This window comes from Triticum urartu, chromosome 6, assembly GCF_003073215.2.
Source record: "Triticum urartu cultivar G1812 chromosome 6, Tu2.1, whole genome shotgun sequence".
Taxonomy (NCBI): domain Eukaryota; kingdom Viridiplantae; phylum Streptophyta; class Magnoliopsida; order Poales; family Poaceae; genus Triticum; species Triticum urartu.
In genome coordinates, this window is record NC_053027.1 from 1,624,963 (window position 1) to 1,642,824 (window position 17,862).

The following is a 17,862-nucleotide window of genomic DNA, read 5'->3' on the forward strand; positions in this document are numbered from 1 at the left end:
GTGTAGTTTAGGCTTCCAAACCTGACTTGATGGCCAGGGGCGTAGCTTTCGATCTGCTCCAAGTGGCCAAGAGAATTGGCCCGTAGAGCGAAGCTGCCGAAGACGAAGATCTGTCCGGGGAGAAAAGTCTCACCCTAGACCGCATCGTTGTTGATGATCAAAGGAGCCATCGGACCTAACGGCGACGACACAGAGGAACTCTCAATGAAAGCACCAATGTCGGTGTCAAAACCGGCGGATCTCGGGTAGGGGGTCCCGAACTATGTGTCTAGGCCGGATGGTAACAGGAGGCAGGGAACACGATGTTTTACCCAGGTTCGGGCCCTCTCGATGGAGGTAAAACCCTACGTCCTGCTTGATTAATATTGATGATATGGGTAGTACAGGAGTAGATCTAACACGAGATCACGGAGGCTAAACCCTAGAAGCTAGCCTATGGTATGATTGTTGCCTATGGAGTTGATGAAGTTGTCCTACGGACTAAAACCCTCCGGTTTATATAGACACCGGATAGGGTTAGGGTTACATAGAGTCGGTTACAATGGTAGGAGATCTTGAATATCCGCATCGCCAAGCTTGCCTTCCACGCCAAGGAAAGTCCCATCCGGACACGGGACGTAATCTTCAATCTTGTATCTTCATAGTCCAGGAGTCCGGCTGAAGGTATAGTCTGGCTACCCGAACACCCCCTAATCCAGGACTCCCTCACTCCTCTTCCGGAAGAGTCCACTGCCGCCGCCGACAGCAGCCCGGCGTGGGATCCCAGGGCCCAGCCCCTGGTGAACTCATGAGTATAAAATCCGAACACTTTTATGCATCCAGACTCATCATGGCATAATATTTTAACTTGAGCTATATTTTTTTGTAGTCCGGCGAAGTCCCGCACCGAACGATCCTCATCAGAGGATTCGGTGAGTTCGGATGCTATAGAGAGCGGGATGCCCCCGAAGGCCTCGTCCCCCAAATATGTGCATAACACCGAGGCTTCGTCCCGGAAGGACCCCGGCCAAGGATGGCGGGAAGAGATCATGAAAGCGGCGCCTGGAGGTCAAATTTCAGCGGCCGGAGACATGGGGGAGAAGATTCCCATGGGAGTCGACGGCGGGAGCCATCTTGAATTTGGCTCCCAGCCGGACGCAATTCCGGAGACCAATACGGCTCTAGAATCAAGCAAGTGGCCTCCCTCGGCTGGAGGGAGCGTGCCTGTTCCATCGGCAATCTCTGTCCAGCTAGAGGTGCCGGATGTTTTGCTGGCGGCGCTGAAGAGCGCCTCCATTGTCGGTGAACACCATGCCCTGATGGGTGCGGTGATTAAGGAGATTCAGTCTGCTGAGGGTGGACTGAATGAAGCCTATATCAGCCTTATAAGAGGCTTTGAGGTATGTTTTATGAGGTTTCTAAGAGTGTCATAGTATGGATAGTAGCCCATGATACACTGTTTGGTGCAAGAAAGAACCGGACGGAGGATCAATTTTATGTTCGCAGGAAGACTCACTTGATGACATCTGCCTCTCTTCTTTTATAAGCAGGCATCTGTAGCGGCTGCTGCCTCTCAAGCTGCGGAGGTCTCCGGATTGAATCAAAGTCTGGAGCGGGCCGAAGAAGAACTTGGCCAGTTGAAAAGGCAGTTGGAAGATAAACAAGGTATGCGCAAGCCTTGTTCGTGTTTAGTTCGAACAAATTCTCAGTATGATAAAATATGTTTCATTATTTGCACCAGGGGCGATGACCGAAGTCGAGGCTCTGAGGAAGGCTGTTGCCGATGCTGAGGAAAAGGCAGCCGCAGAGCAGGCTCTTCGTGAGAAGCACGAGGCCAGGGTTATTGAAGCTGAGCAGGAGCTTCAAGAGTCTGTGAAGAAATGCGAGACCTTGGAGCAGAGTTTAATGGAGAAAGAATCCGAACTCGCCAGGGCTCATCAGGCCGCGCGTGATGCCCAGGGGGAAACCCAAGGTGCTCTGCAGGAGATCCAAAAGGCGAGGACGATCGCGGCGGGTAAGGCTTTTTTCCATGTAAAGCAAGTATTTGAGGAGAAAATCATGTTTCTAATTTTGAGTTCGGATTTCTCCAGGGGTATTCGCGGAACTGCCCCGCAGCATATCGGATGCCGCCCAATTCTACCGAGCCGAAGAAAGGAACACTGCGGATAAGCTCTTCTGGTCGCAGTATCTGGCACCGAATTATCCGGTGCCATTTGCCGACCAACTAAAACAGCTGATCGAACTGCATAGGGCGGTCGAACTAGCCATGAAGGATTTGATTATCCGGCTATGGCCTGCCAAGCCGATTCCAGGCAGCTACTTCGGGCTCGTGAAGTGGCTTGTGAGTGCCTGCCCTCGGCTTGACGTCATCAAGCGGTCGGTCTGTATAGAGGGTGCGCGAATGGCCTTCGCCCGCGCAAAGGTGCACTGGGGGAAGATGGATGCTGAAAAGCTGATGACCGAGGGACCGCCAGAGGGGAAGGAGCACCGCAAGCCCGAATTATATTATGAAAGTGTCATGAAAGGATCCTGCGTAGCGGCGGAGCAATGCACCAACGACATTATATTTCCATGAATACAATTATGTTGTCCTTTGTAATGTTGAACAAGGTCATTTCTATTATTTATTGCCTATTATATAAAAGTTTATCCTCCTGCAGGGCCATTTTATATATTAATCCTGAGAGTTGGCCAAACGTCGGCTTCTGCCCCCACGTAGGAAGTACGGGGGTGTTCGGGATAAACCTGATCACTCTTTATCCCAGTTTTGGGTCCTTCGAAGGAGGTGTTCAGCACAACGAACTAGGCAATCGGACTATATGGCTTTATCACTCTCACTTAGCCATAGGAGATTTAGAAAAGGAAGGTAGGCGCAACCCCTGGTGTTCGGAAGACCGCACGAGGGGCTATATAAGCACCTGATCGGAAGAAAAGCCGATCCATCGCATGTTGCATTGGTTGTGGCATTATGCGGGAGAAATCCTTAAAGATTTTACAACCTCTCGAACAGCTGACCAGCTCTCGCCGTATCATGACAGTCAGTTTTCGACTTTCTCTACTGAGGTGCTCGTCCAGAAGAACCGGGACACAACCGCGGTAGTTCTCCCTGTGCCGCCTTAGCCGATATAGCCGGACGTAAGGCAGCAAAACATGGGAGCCGGGCAAACCCAACATTTGACCCAAGACATGATTCGGAGCTGATGCATATAATGCTATAAGTTCGGGGTGCCGAATTTCCATAAAGGTGTTCGGACTTTATTGTCGTATTATGGGTAAAGCGAAGCCCCTGGCATATTTAAGGCATATCGTGGTGTACAGATGCCACTTGACAAAAGAATTTCAATAAGAAATAACAGCATATAAGCGTTATATAAATCCATATGTTGTATTTGAATAGTACGTCGATGCGTGTGAGTGCAGGTAATGTGATAAAAAAAGAAATATGACTGTGGAACCTGCTGAGACCAGGGGGAAGAAGTTGTGTGCAGATCCGGAGTATAGTCGGATGGTCATCGTGGGGAATATCTAAGGATTCCCTTGCACGTTCGAACTGCTTCCATATCGCCAGTCCTGGTTTGCGCGAAGTTGAACCTGCAAACAAAAAGTAAGGAATGCTTGTGTGCCGCCGAGCGGTTGAGCCGCGGTATGTGGCCTGTCCTGGCTTTCACCGGAGTGTTTAGTTGAGCTCCGGACGAGCCGGGCTATCTTGCCGTGACGTAGTTCGAAGTCCTTTGGCGGTGTCCGGGAATCGTGCCGTCGACTCGAGGTTCGGCAGGAAGGAGCCACTTGTAGCTTCTACTATTAAAGCAGCTGTATACTCCTTAGTGCCGAGGGGAAGTTCGGCCTTGCCATTAACCGTGATGATGCCGCGTGGACCGGGCATCTTGAGCTTACGATAGACATAATGTGGTACCGCGTTGAATCGAGCGAACGCGGTTCGTCCGAGCAATGCCTGATAATCACTGCGATAGGGGGCGATGTCGAAGATTAACTCTTCGGCACGGTAATTGTTTGGTGATCCAAAGACTACCTCAAGGGCGATGGAGCCTGTACAGCTGGCCTGCATACCTGGTACAATACCTCTGAAGGTGATTTTAGTGGGCTTGATCACCGAATAATCGATGCCCATCTTGCACACTGTGTCCTGGTAAAGCGGGTTTAGACTACTCCCTCCGTCCATAAGGACTCGCGTGAGGTGGAACCCGTCAATTATTGGGTCGAGGACTAGTGCAGCTGGATTGCCCTGATTGGTGTTAACCGGACGATCCGTGCTGTTGAAGGTGATCGGCCCTAGTTTATATTGTGGGACGACTGGTTCCGTTAAGCCGACATCCCTAAGGGTGTGCATCCGGTCCGGGTTGGGAGTGTAGGTGTTGTTTACCACGTTTACCGTTTGGATTTGCGGGGGAAATTTCTTTTGCCCTCCTGTACTCGGTGATCTAGGCTCCTCATCACCATCGTCGCTTTGAGACCCCTTATCTTTGTTTTTGGCACCTGACCTGCTAACCTGTTTGAAGACCCAGCATTCTCTATTGGTATGATTGGCTGGTGTTCCTGGGGTGTCAAGAATTTGGCATGGGCGGTCGAGTATACGGTCCAGACTGGACGGACCTGAGTTGTCATTTGTGAGTGGCCCATTCCACTGACTGGACTGAGAGCCCCTAAATCCGGCATTGACTGCCCTATCTTCGGTGTTTCCACCATTTTTGCGGCGCTTGTGTTTGTTGCGTCAGGGTTTTCCGTTGCTATCTCTGGCTTCTGATGTGCTAGGGTTGCTTACTCTATTGCTACGGGCCAACCAGCTATCTTCACCCGCGCAAAAGCGGGTCATGAGTGTCGTGAGGGCTACCAAGGATTTTGGCTGCTCTTGGCTGAGATGTCAGGCGAGCCACTCGTCACGGATGTTATGTTAAAGGCCGCTAGGGCTTCAACATCCGGACAGTCGACAATTGGTTCTTTTTAATTAGGAACCGAGTCCAGAATTTCCTGGCTGACTCTCCGGGCTGCTGTGTTATGTGACTTAAATCGTCAGCTTTCGGTGGCCGCACATAAGTGCCCTGGAAATTGTCCAGGAATGCGTCTGCCAGGTTCTTCCAGCTTCCGATGGAGTTTGCCGGCAAGCTATTCAGCCAATGTCGAGCCGGCCCCTTGAGTTTTAGCGGGAGATACTTGATGGCGTGTAGATCATCCCCGCGGGCCATGTGAATGTGGAGGAAGAAATCCTCTATCCATACCGCGGGGTCTGTAGTGTCGTCATATGATTCAATGTTCACGGGTTTAAACCCTTCTGGGAATTCATGATCCATTACTTCATCAGTGAAGCATAGGGGGTGTGCGGCGCCTCTGTGCCGGGCTATATCATGACGTACTTCATACGAGTCTTGTCTGTTGTGTTCGGCCCGGCCGGATTTGCTTTTAGTATATCCGGCGTGACGGTTGTTGTCATGCATTGGGGCGCGCCCCCATGGTCCATAGACCGATCTTTTATGTCCTGATTTGTTTTCCAATACTTCTCGCAGGTGCTGTGTGTTACCCCGGGCCTTGGTATTTTTGTTTGACTGGCGACGGGGTGCGGGTTGGACTTCGGGCTGATATGTCGCTTTGTCTCGGCCACGAGGTGGCCGGTCAGCCGCATCATACGCTGGTAGTGTAGGCTTTAATGCTTCCTTCTCGAGTTGGGGTACCAACCTGCGCTTTGGGTAACTTTTGGTTGGGCGCTCGAGTTCGTATTCCTCGGCTGCCAGCACCTCGGTTCATCTATCCGCTAGCAGATCTTGATCAGCTTGAAGCTGTTGTTGCTTTTTCTTCAAGCTTTTTGCTGTGGCTATAAGACGGCGTTTGAAGCGCTCCTGCTCGACGGGATCCTCAGGCGCGATAAATTCTTCGTCGCCGAGGCTCACCTCGTCATCAGAGAGGGGCGTGTAATTGCCAACCTCTGATTCTCCGTCTATCGCATGTTCCTTAGGGCTAGCTTGCCCATCCTCTCGCTCGAAGCCTGGCTGGAGGGGATTGTCTTCGGCACTGTCTGCAGTGTTATTGTCTCTTGTGCCGGTATCGCTGCTTTTGCTATGGCGGGGCTTAGAGCGGCGCCAATGACGCCGGTGCTTAGATTGCTTCTCGAGGGGATTATCCTCCATTGCCTTATTGCCATCGCTTTCTTTGGGGTGTCCACCATGTATATATCGTGTGATGAGGTGGTTTTCCGGCGCCTTGTGGGCGGTGGTTCCTGTTCTTCTCCTGCATCGTCATCCATACCGTCGATGTCTTCGGAGCCGAAATCAAGCATGTCGGTTAAGTTGTCGACAGTGGCTATTAAGTGGGTGGTGGGTGGGGGACGAATTTTTTCGTCGACCGCTTCCCACTCGAGCCAGACACAGTTCGGCTAAGGGCCTCCTGACAAGGAGAGAGACCTTAATGAATTTAGCACGTCGCCCAAGGATCAGTGCTAAAAGATATCCATGGAGGTAAACTCCATGATCGATGCCAAATCAGATTCGATAGGCACGGACGTAGGCGGTTCAGAGCATGTGGCCGGGGACGATCCAAGGGTCCGGCAACACAGGTCTCATAGGAGGTGAAGTTAGAATTCGGCTCTAACGCCGCTGGGTGTGCGGCCTCCGTGGCAGGGTCCATCCACCCATCCTCGGACGGCACGATCTGCTCCGGATTGAGGGCCGGAGTAGCCGCAGGTGTGATCTCCCGAAAACCGTCCAGCGGCAGAGCTAAGTCATGCTCGTCGTGACTGTGTGGCGCACCTGACATGGGCTTGAATCCGTCGAAAATCAAGTCTCCGCGGATGTCGGCAGTATAGTTCAAGGTTCCTAACCTGACCTGATGGCCAGGGGCGTAGCTCTCGATATGCTCCAGATGGCCAAGCGAGTTGGCCCGCAGTACGAAGCTGCCGAATACGAGGATCTGTCCGGGGAGAAAAACCTCACCCTGGATCACATCGTTGTCGATGACCGAAGAATCCATCAAGCCTTATGGTGACGGCATAGTGGAACTCTCAATGAAAGCACCAATGTCGGTGTCAAAACCGGCGGATCTCGGGTATGGGGTCCCGAACTATGCGTCTAAGGCGGATGGTAACAGGAGGCGGGGGACACAATGTTTACCCAGGTTCGGGCCCTCTCGATGGAGGTGATACCCTACTTCCTGCTTGATTGATCTTGATGATATGAGTATTACAAGAGTTGATCTACCACGAGATCATAGAGGCTAAACCCTAGAAGCTAGCCTATGATTGTGATTGTTGTTGTCCTGAGGACTAAACCCTCCGGTTTATATAGACACCGGAGGGGGCTAGGGTTACACAGAGTCGGTTACAAGGGAGGAGATCTACATATCCAAATATCCAAGCTTTCCTTCCACGCAAAGGAGAGTCCCACCCGGACACGGGACGAAGTCTTCAATCTTGTATCTTTATAGCCCAACAGTCCGGCCAAAGGATATAGTCCGGCTGTCCGAGGACCCCCTAATCCAGGACTCCCTCAGCTGTCAGCCTCTCCACGTATAGTCCATTTCAGATGCATGTCGGTCGTTGACCATGTTGACCAGGCCGCGCCGAGAGCACCAGGGTGGTGGACGACGGCGAGGCCTAGGGAGGGAACGACACGGAGCCAGGGAAGACTCGGAAGTTGTTTCCCACGCGGAGGGGAGTACGACTGTACGAGGGTTTACTGGTTCGTCTGCCGTCGCCGGAGAATAACAACAGGTGTGGGTGAGTAGAGGGATGGCTAGGCCAGCGATGGGAGTACGGTGGGGCGGTGAGGCCTGCGCGGCAGCAAAGGCGGCTGTAGGGAGGAGGGAGGAGGTAGTCCCGCCGGTGCTTGTTTGAGCGGCTAGAGCAGAAAGAGCAGAGATTGAAGAAGCACGACGGCCGTTGGATGGATATCCAACAGTCACTGCTTGTGCGTCAACCTTTTTTTTTAGGAAAGCCTCAAATCTGTGGAAAACAGCATACAACCCATCTGCCATTATTTCTAATAATTTACAGCACATTTGCTAATTCTTAAGGTTTTTTTGGAGCCCATATTATTTTTGTTAGCATTACAGCTCATATTGTGGCCATGGTTAAAAAATTATACGAAATTTTGCATATTTCGGTGCGGTCCGAACTGTTTTTAATCCCGAAATTTCGAGTCACATTCAAACTGATTTTAAAAATAAATGTGTATCAACATAAAATCCAACAAATTGTCCATGCATAAAAATCAATGCAATTTAATCTCGAAATGAAAAAAAGAAATTTGAAACTAATTGCCGTTTTGATGTGTTTTAAAAATGTACAGCCCATTTCTCATTACTGATAGGCCATTTTCTCGGCCAGCCGAATGAAGCTCTCCTCGTATTGAAAGATTTGCAGCCCAACAGGCCCGACAAAGCGACTTACTTGGCAAATCACAAAATAATTGGGTTGTGGCTGTGGACCCAGTTGCGGCCGTGGACCCAATTGTCAGCCTCTCCATGTATAGTACTCTTCCGATGGAAGTCAGTCGTTGACCACATTGACCACGCCGCGCCGAGAGCACCAAGGCGGTGGACGACAGTGAGGCCTAGGAAGGGGACGACGCGGAGCCGGGGAAGACGCGGCAGTGGATGCCCACGCGGAGAGGAGTACGAGGGTTCACTGGTTCGACTCCAGTGTGAGGCCGCCATCGCCGCAGAATAACAGGGGGTGTGGGTGAGTGGAGGGATGGCCTGGCCAGCGGTGGGAGTAGTATGGGGGCGGTGAGGCCTCTGTGGCAGCACAGCCGGCCACGGGAGGCAGGAGAAGGCGGCACGACCGGCGCTGCTTTGGGCGGCTGGAACAAGAAGACCAGAGGTTGAAGAAGCACTATGGCCGTTGGATGGACATTGTACGGTCACTGGAGCCCTCCGTCCCCGTCAACTTAGTAGGCCCACAAGTCAGCCACCCACTATGGTGGGTCCTAGCTAGCTGGGGGTATTCATTTTTTGGTCCATAATAAGGAGGCACTTCCTTGCATGCGAAGATATAGCCGGTGGGTCCGACCTGTAAGTGGGGGGAACGTTTTTTTTTTGCGAAATACAGAGTCCCTTCCCGTGGGTCCTATCTGTCAGGTGGAGGAATCATTATTTTTCGCATAATAAGGAGGCATTTCCTTGAGTGCGGCCGTGGACCCGGCTGTCAGCCTCTCCACGTATAGTCCACTTCCGATGGATGTCGTTCATTGACCATGTTGACCAGGCCGCGCCGAGAGCACTTGGGCGGTGGACGACGGCAAGGCCTAGGAAGGGAACGACACAGAGCTAGGGAAGACTCGACAGTTGTTTCCCACGCGGAGGAGTACGAGGGTTTAATGGTTTGTCTGCCGTCCCCGGAGAATAACAGAAGGTGTGGGTGAGTAGAGGGATGGCTAGGCCAGCGATGGGAGTACGGTGAGGCGGTGAGGCCTGCGCGGCAGCATAGCCGGCCACGGGAGGAGGGAGCAGGCAGTCCCGCTGGCACTTGTTTGAGCGGCTGGAGCAGGAAGAGCAGAGATTGAAGAAGCACGACAGCTGTTGGATGGACATCCAACAGTCACTGCTCTCGTGTGCATTATTTCTAATAATGTACAACCCATTTGCTAATTCTTAAGAATTTTTTTGGATCCCATCTTCTTTTTGTTAGCATTACACCCCATATTGTGGCCACGGTTAAAAAGTATATGAAATTTTGCATATTTTGGTGCGTTCAACTGTTTTTAATCCCGAAATATCGATTCACATTCAAACTATTTTGAAAAATAATTTATATAAATATAAAATCCAAATAATTGTCCACGCATAAAAATCAATGGAATTTAAAATCTTGTAATGAAAAATATTGAAACTAATTCCCGGTTTGATGTGTTTTAAAAATGTACAGCCCATTTCTGGGCAACCCGAATGAAACTCTCCTCGTCTTGAAAGATTTGCAGCCCAGCAGGGCTGATAAAGCAAGTAGGCCTCGTTTGGGTATTTCTTTAAAAAAATAGAACTAGGCTAGCCATTTTCAGCAAGAAAAAAACACAACTGGGCTCATGATGTGGTAAACATAAATAAAACCCTGGCTAGACGGGCCACAACCCCCGCACAGCCCCATTGTTACCCTGATCCGTCGCTAAAACTAGTATAAATAACAACTGCTTGTTCCTCAAAAAAAACTGCACGACTTGCTGGGTCCCTGGTGTCAGCCGCTCGTAGTCTAATTCTCTCGTTTATTGACTACGTTGACAATGGCGTGAGCCCCAGATGTCCAACCATTAGGAGGAACCATATTTTTGGGCTTGTAATATAAAGGAACTTGCTTGCGTACTGCCATGACGCTGGTGGGTCCCTACTGTCATTCTCTCCACGTACAGTCATCTCCTTGTTCCTCTCGGTTGTTCACGACGTTGACAACGCAAGAGGGTGGCGCACTGCGCACGGCGAGCGAACCAAGGCCGCAAGACGGAGGACGACGGCGAGGCCTCGTACGAAACGAATAGGAGCCGTGGAAGATGCGTCGGTCCAGCCGCAGGTAGAGGGGAGTACGAGGGTTGACTGATTCGGGTGCGGGTGCGTGTTGGGGCTGACGTCGCCGGAGAATAACAGGACGTGTGGGGGAATAGAGGGAGGGACTGGCCAACGTTGGAGGGTACGTACGGTAGGGCGGCGGAGGTACAGCCAGCCATGGGAGGTGGGAGCGGGCGGAGCCGATGGGTTGGTTTGGTTTGGGTGGCTGGAGGAAGAAGAAGACAAGAGATAGAAGATACACGACAGATGTTGGATGTCAATCCAACGGCTGGTAGGCAGAATCGTTTGTTGACTGGCTAGTAAGTTGACACCACCTTGGATAGGCTATTTCCTCGTGGGTACCAAATGTCAGAATCCAAATCTATCACGGTCATGCAGCCTTTCCTATGAAAATTTACAGCCCATTTGATGTGCTAGTTCGAAATAAGTTTGTGGGTGCTGGTGGGGGCTAATCACTTGGCTTCTATAATGCACTGTGAGCTCAACCAGCCGGCGGGAGTGATGTTATTTCCCTTGGTTGGGATTTGTTAGTTGTTACAATATTTTACTCTAAATTAAACGACTGGCAAGCCATTTGCCTTGCTTCAAAGAAAATATGATAGTCACAGCCGAGTTGAAAAGGGAAAGAACATCTAACTCTAGCTTACAAACTGTCAAAAGCACGACGGTTAATTGTACATTAGGTTTACAAAAAAACCAGGTTGAAAAGGGCAACAACATCTAACTCCACACTGTTTTCGACAGTCACAGTCAACTGGATCGGTCAGGTCCATAGAATGAACATCCTGGGTCGTAAAATTTACTGGATTGTGACCACGATATGGTGTAAATAAAAGCCCGGCACATTTAGAAGCTATTTTGCCCACCTGAAACTCCTTTTTTTTGCTCTTCCACATACCCATCCGTCAAAACCATGCTGCTGATAAACTTAAGCCTGATGGACAATAGTAACCTTGCATTCAGCAGGAAGAATGTGACAGATCTAGTGTTTGCATGGTTGGCTACATATCATTCTAGCGTTATTGTCTTCAATCGAATCTCATGAGAAGTGAGAAAATCCCGATGCTTACAAATCCACCGGTTGGTTATAACTTTCTTACCCCGTCCTGTTGCCTAAATAGACATGAAGATTGAAAATAGTTCAGGTCTAAAAAAAAGAGTGTCGAAAGAGCAACAACTAAACGGTTAATTCTAGTACACCATATGCGGGCTTCCAATGTGCGTGAAATTATCACCTTTATATACAACTTCTCTAGACATGGAAAGCATTGCGGCAAGCCAATAATCTTGTTCAGATCAAAACTATTCATTTGGATATATAAGATCTTGACAGAATCTAGCACCATTGATAGGCCATCCATGGAGAAACTCTTCATTGAGCATAGAACATAATATTAGTACAAAATGTGTACTCCAAGATGATATATAACTTATGCGCAAATGTAGCTTATGGTTACAAGTGTAGATGATAATATAAAGTACTGAAGAACTGTGGATCCAAACACCATATTGAAATGAGCACAGAGATCATGTATTACACCCAAGGTCTCTAGTTTAGGCGCAGAGAGGACGGTTATTTGCAATGGTGAATAACTAGAATCAAGGATCAACCTTTGAAGTGAAGGGGCATCTTGGATGATGAGCTGCCTTCTGTCAAAAGAAATTCCAATTCTTACAAGGTTAGGTGACTTTATTTGGAGACAACCGATTCTAATTGTGAAAACAAGCACTAAGCACTCCAGGGCAGGGCAACTGGAGTGGATGATGTTGTGCAATGAGGCCTCTGATATACGAACCCGCACAAGTGAAAATTTCTTGAGAAATGGGAGTCGAAGGTTTAGTACCAGATGGTCTGGTAGGTCGCACAGCGCAAAGGTGGCGGTGTGGAGAGAGGAGGAAAACCGCGAGATGGACATCGGTGCTGAGGGCACAGGTAGATGGCGTTCGGTATCTGGTAGGTGATTTCCAAGGGAATAGTAGAACTCAAGCAGCTGTAGTTCTATGAATTCGGGGGATTTCAGCCAGGCGTCCACCATGCAGGGTATGGTATGCTTGCTAAGGTAGCATGACGAGATGCAGAGGCTTTTAACGGAGCCCTGGTGGGAGGAGATGATGGCTCTGGGGATTTCAAAATCATTGAAGAGAGATAGCTGACGACAATCGAGATTAAGGGGCACGGCGCGCCATAGAGGGCGCCACCGAATTGAGAGGACTTGGGTGCGGCAGCAATCCTTGGTGGGGAGAAGCGAGATGATCTCCCCAAGGACGGCGTCCGGGAGATCGCTGATGCGGTCCACCCGAGATTCTACGGGTTCCTGGGATCCGGTGGGGGCGGGGTCGCCGCTTCTCCCCGCGCTGCCGGGTGCGGGATCTACAACAGGCGTCGCCGCTGGCGGGAGCCTCATCTTCTTGGTGCTGGGGTCAGCCGACTCCATTTTCCTTGAGGGCGTCATGTCACGCTCACGGATTTGAGCAGAGTAACGAATGACGAGCCTAGTTGTAGTGCGAGTGAAGAAGAAGGGGAGCTCGGGTTTTTCTGTAGTAGTGAGGAAGAAGGGGAGCTGGGGTTTTCTGTAGGCGTGAGGTGAGGAATTTGGGGGTACGAGTGGAGCGAGCTGACGTGAGGTGGGTGGGAGTGAGGAGGAAGAAGAACACCCAGGTTTTTTTGGGGGCGGTGTGCTGGGTGTGGGTAGCGCCTCTCATTAAGTAAATATATGGAGTTTTGAATTGATTTTACTATTTACTAGGGTGGCTGGGCTGTTTTGTCTTCGTCCCAGAGAAACAACTACTACTAGTACAATGGAGACACTCTACAGCTACCCAGAAAAACAATTACTACTAGTCAGTGGATACAATACCACTTGTGGCTCCTCCTAGGTCATCGAAACGTCTCCCTCTACTGAACGCCGTTATACTTTTGGTCACCGACATGCGGGATGATGACCCACAAGTATAGGGGATCTATCGTAGTCCTTTCGATAAGTAAGAGTGTCGAACCCAACGAGGAGCAGAAGGAAGAGATAAGCGTTTTCCAGCAAGGTATTCTCTGCAAGTACTGAAATAAGTGGTAACAGATAGTTTTGTGTTAAGATAATTTGTAACGAGCAACAAGTAACAAAAGTAAATAAGGTGCAGCAAGGTGGCCCAATCCTTTTTGTAGCAAAGGAAAAGCCTGGAAAAACTCTTATATGATGTAAAGCGCTCCCGAGGACACATGGGAATATAATCGAGCTAGTTTTCATCACGTTCATATGATTCGCATTCGGTACTTTGATAATTTGGTATGTGGGTGGACCGGTGCTTGGGTGCTGCCCTTACTTGGACAAGCATCCCACTTATGATTAACCTCTATTGCAAGCATCTGCAAATACAACAAAAGTATTAAGGTAAACCTAACCATAGCATGAAACATATGGATCCAAATCAGCCCCTTACGAAGCAACGCATAAACTAGGGTTTAAGCTTCTGTCACTCTAGCAACCCATCATCTACTTATTACTTCCCAATGCCTTCCTCTAGGCCCAAACAATGGTGAAGTGTCATGTAGTCAACATTCACATAACACCACTAGAGGAGAGACAACATACATCTCAGCAAAATATCGAACGAATACCAAATTCACATGACTACTAATAGCAAGACTTCTCCCATGTCCTCAGGAACAAAAGTAACTACTCACAAAGCATAAACATGTTCATAATCAGAGGGGTATTAATGTGCATATAGGATCTGAACATATGATCTTCCACCAATTAAACCAACTAGCATCAACTACAAGGAGTAATTAACACTACTAGCAACCTACTAGCACCAATCCCAGACTTGGAGACAAGAATTGGATACAAGAGATAAACTAGGGTTTTGAGATGAGATGGAGCTGATGAAGATGTTGATGGAGATTGCCCTCTCCCGGTGAGAGGAGCCTTGGTGATGATGATGACGATGATTTCCCCCTCCGGGAGGGAAGTTTCCCCGGCAGAACAGCCCCGCCAGAACCCTAGATTGGTTCTGCCAAGGTTTCGCCTCATGGCGGCGGAGTTTCGTCCGAGAAGATGGCTTATGATTTTTTTTCCCATCGAAAGAGTCCATATAGCAGAAGATGGTCACCGGAGGGCCACCAGGGGGCCCACGAAGTAGGGGGCGCGCCCAGGGGGTAGGGCGCGCCCCCCACCCTCATGGGCAGGGTGTGGCCCCCCTGGTGAAGTTCTTGCACTCAATGTTTTTTACATATTTGGAAAACATCATCTGTGAAGTTTTAGGACTTTTGGAGCTGTGCAGAATAGGTCTCTAATATTTGCTCCTTTTCCAGCCAGAATCCCAGCTGCCGGCATTCTCCCTCTTTATGTAAACCTTGTAAAATAAGAGAGAATAGGCATAAGTATTGTGACATAATGTGTAATAACAGCCCATAATGCAATAAATATTGATATAAAAGCATGATGCAAAATGGACGTATCAACTCCCCCAAGCTCAGACCTTGCTTGTCCTCAAGCGAAAAGCCAAAATCGAAAAATATGTCCACATGTTTAGAGATGAAGGTGTCGATAAAAATAAAATACGGACATGAGGGAATCATGATCACTCTTAGAAAAGCAACTTATATAATTCTTGTCATATGATTTCTTATGCTAGAGTAACAATTCAATCACAATATCAAGTATGAATCGTAAACTTCATTGAAAACCGACAAACTATAATCGCAGTCATTGAGGCAATTGCAATTTATCATAACATAGGAAAGAGTCAATGTATAAGAGCTTTTCAACAAGTCCACATACTCAACTATCATATATTCTTTCACAATTGCTGACACTCACACAATACTTATGGGTATGGAGTTTTAATCAGACAAAGAGAAAGATAGGGGCTTATAGTTTTTGCCTCCCAACGTTATACCTCAAGGGTATTGTCAACAGTAATAGTTCATGAAAACCCACATCCAATTAGCCATATATACCAGGGGATCCTGGCAAAAATAATCAAGCCCTTGACTCAACACTAATCTTTTTTATATAGCTCACGGACTCGATTATATAGAAGGATAATAAAGCAAAACTCACAACTAGATCATACTAAGAACTTTTATTCTAGTAGATAAAGATATTACCAAAAGGGTCGAACTAAGAAAAACGGTAAAGATAAAAGTGATGGTGATACGATACCGGGGCACTCCCCCAAGCTTGGCCGTTGCCAAGTGGAGTGCCCATACCAGATACTCAATTCTTCTTTGTTGGTGAAGAAGGTGGAGTTGTTGATGATGGATAGTCGCACATCGAGCGTAGGAGGTCTTCTAGCTTGCGGATAATGCCCTTGAGTGCGATGATATGCTCCTTCAACAAAATATTTTCACGTGTGAGATACTTATTTTGTATACGAGCCAACTCAATCATCTTGAAAGCTTCGATTTCTGTTGGGGTAAGAAGATTGTGATCTAGTTGAAGGGTGTCCTCTGTTGCTGGAACTTGGTCCTCCATGGCCTTGTTGATCCCTTCATCCTTGTTGATCTCCATAGGTTCTTCTCTCTTCAGCTCTATCTTCATTAGCCAAGCATCATTGCCCTCATGGTTGGAGGAGGAGGGAGATGACATAGTGCCTGGCCTTGAGAACCCTGACAGAAAACAGCTCAAAACAAAGACGGGAGATTTTTGCGTGATACGGGAGTCAAAACCCCCGGGAGGTTATATAATGAATTTTTACCGACCAGAATATGTTTCATGTAAGAAAACAGAGTCCGAAGAGCACACGAGGTGCCCACGAGGTAGGGGGCGCGCCCAGGGGGTATGGCGCGCCCTCCACCCTCGTGGAGCCCTCGTGTCCTTTCCGGACTGCTGCTTATTTTTCTATTTTTCTAAATATTCCAAAACGGAGAAATATTGCCTTAAAAACTGTTTTGGAGTCGGTTTACTTACCGTACCACATACATATTCCTTTCTGGAGTCTGAAACGTTTCGGAGAGTGTCCTTTATGTATTCCTCCGTGGTTACGGTTTCAATAACGTTGGTTTCAACATTTATGGGATTACCTGAGATATAGTGTTTGATTCTTTGACCGTTCACCACCTTCGGATTTGTGCCTTTGAAGTTGTTGATTTTTATGGCACCGGAATGGTAGACCTCCTCGATAACGTAACGACCCTCCCATTTAGAGAGAAGTTTTCCTGCAAAAAATCTTAAACGAGAGTTGTATAGCAATACATAATCACCTCCGTTAAACTCACGCTTTTGTATCCTTTTGTCATGCCATCTTTTAACTTTTTCTTTAAACAACTTGGCATTTTCGTAGGCTTGGGTTTTCCATTCATCAAGTGAGCTAATATCAAATAACCTCTTCTCACCGGCAAGTTTAAAATCATAATTAAGTTCTTTAATAGCCCAATAAGCCTTGTGTTCTAGTTCGAGAGGTAAGTGACATGCTTTTCCATAGACCATTTTATACGGAGAAATACCCATATGATTTTTATATGTAGTTCTATAGGCCCATAATGCATCATCAAGTTTCTTGGACCAATTCTTTCTGGACCTATTAACAGTCTTTTGCAAAATTAATTTGAGTTCTCTATTACTCAATTCTACTTGACCACTATACTGAGGGTGATAAGGAGATGCAATTCTATGATTAACATCATATTTAGCAAGCATTTTACGGAAAGCACCATGAATAAAATGTGAACCACCATTAGTCATTAAATATCTAGGGACTCCAAACCTTGGAAACATAACTTCTTTAAGCATTTTAATAGAAGTGTTATGATCAGCACTACTAGTTGGAATAGCTTCCACCCACTTAGTAACGTAATCAACAGCAACTAAAATGTGTGTATAACCATTAGAGGAAGGAAAAGGTCCCATATAGTCAAAGCCCCAAACATCAAATGGTTCAATAAAAAGTGAATAATTCATAGGAATTTCTTGACGTCTACTAATATTACCAATTCTTTGACATTCATTACAAGATAAGACAAACTTACGGGCATCCTTGAAAAGAGTAGGCCAATAAAAACCAGATTGCAGTACCTTGTGTGCAGTTCTATCTCTAGCATGGTGTCCTCCATAAGCTTCGGAGTGACACTTGCGTAGGATCTGTTCCTGTTCATGCTCAGGTACACAATGTCTAATAACACCATCTACTCCTTCTTTATAAAGATGTGGGTCATCCCAAAAGTAATGCCTCAAATCATAGAAGAACTTTTTCTTTTGCTGGTATGTGAAACTAGGTGGTATAAACTTAGCAACAATATAATTAGCATAGTCAGCATACCATGGAGCAGTATGAGAAGTATTTATGACATTTAATTTCTCATCAGGAAAGCTATCATCAATAGGTATTGGGTCATCAAGCACATTTTCGAGCCTAGACAAGTTGTCTGCAACGGGGTTCTCGGCTCCT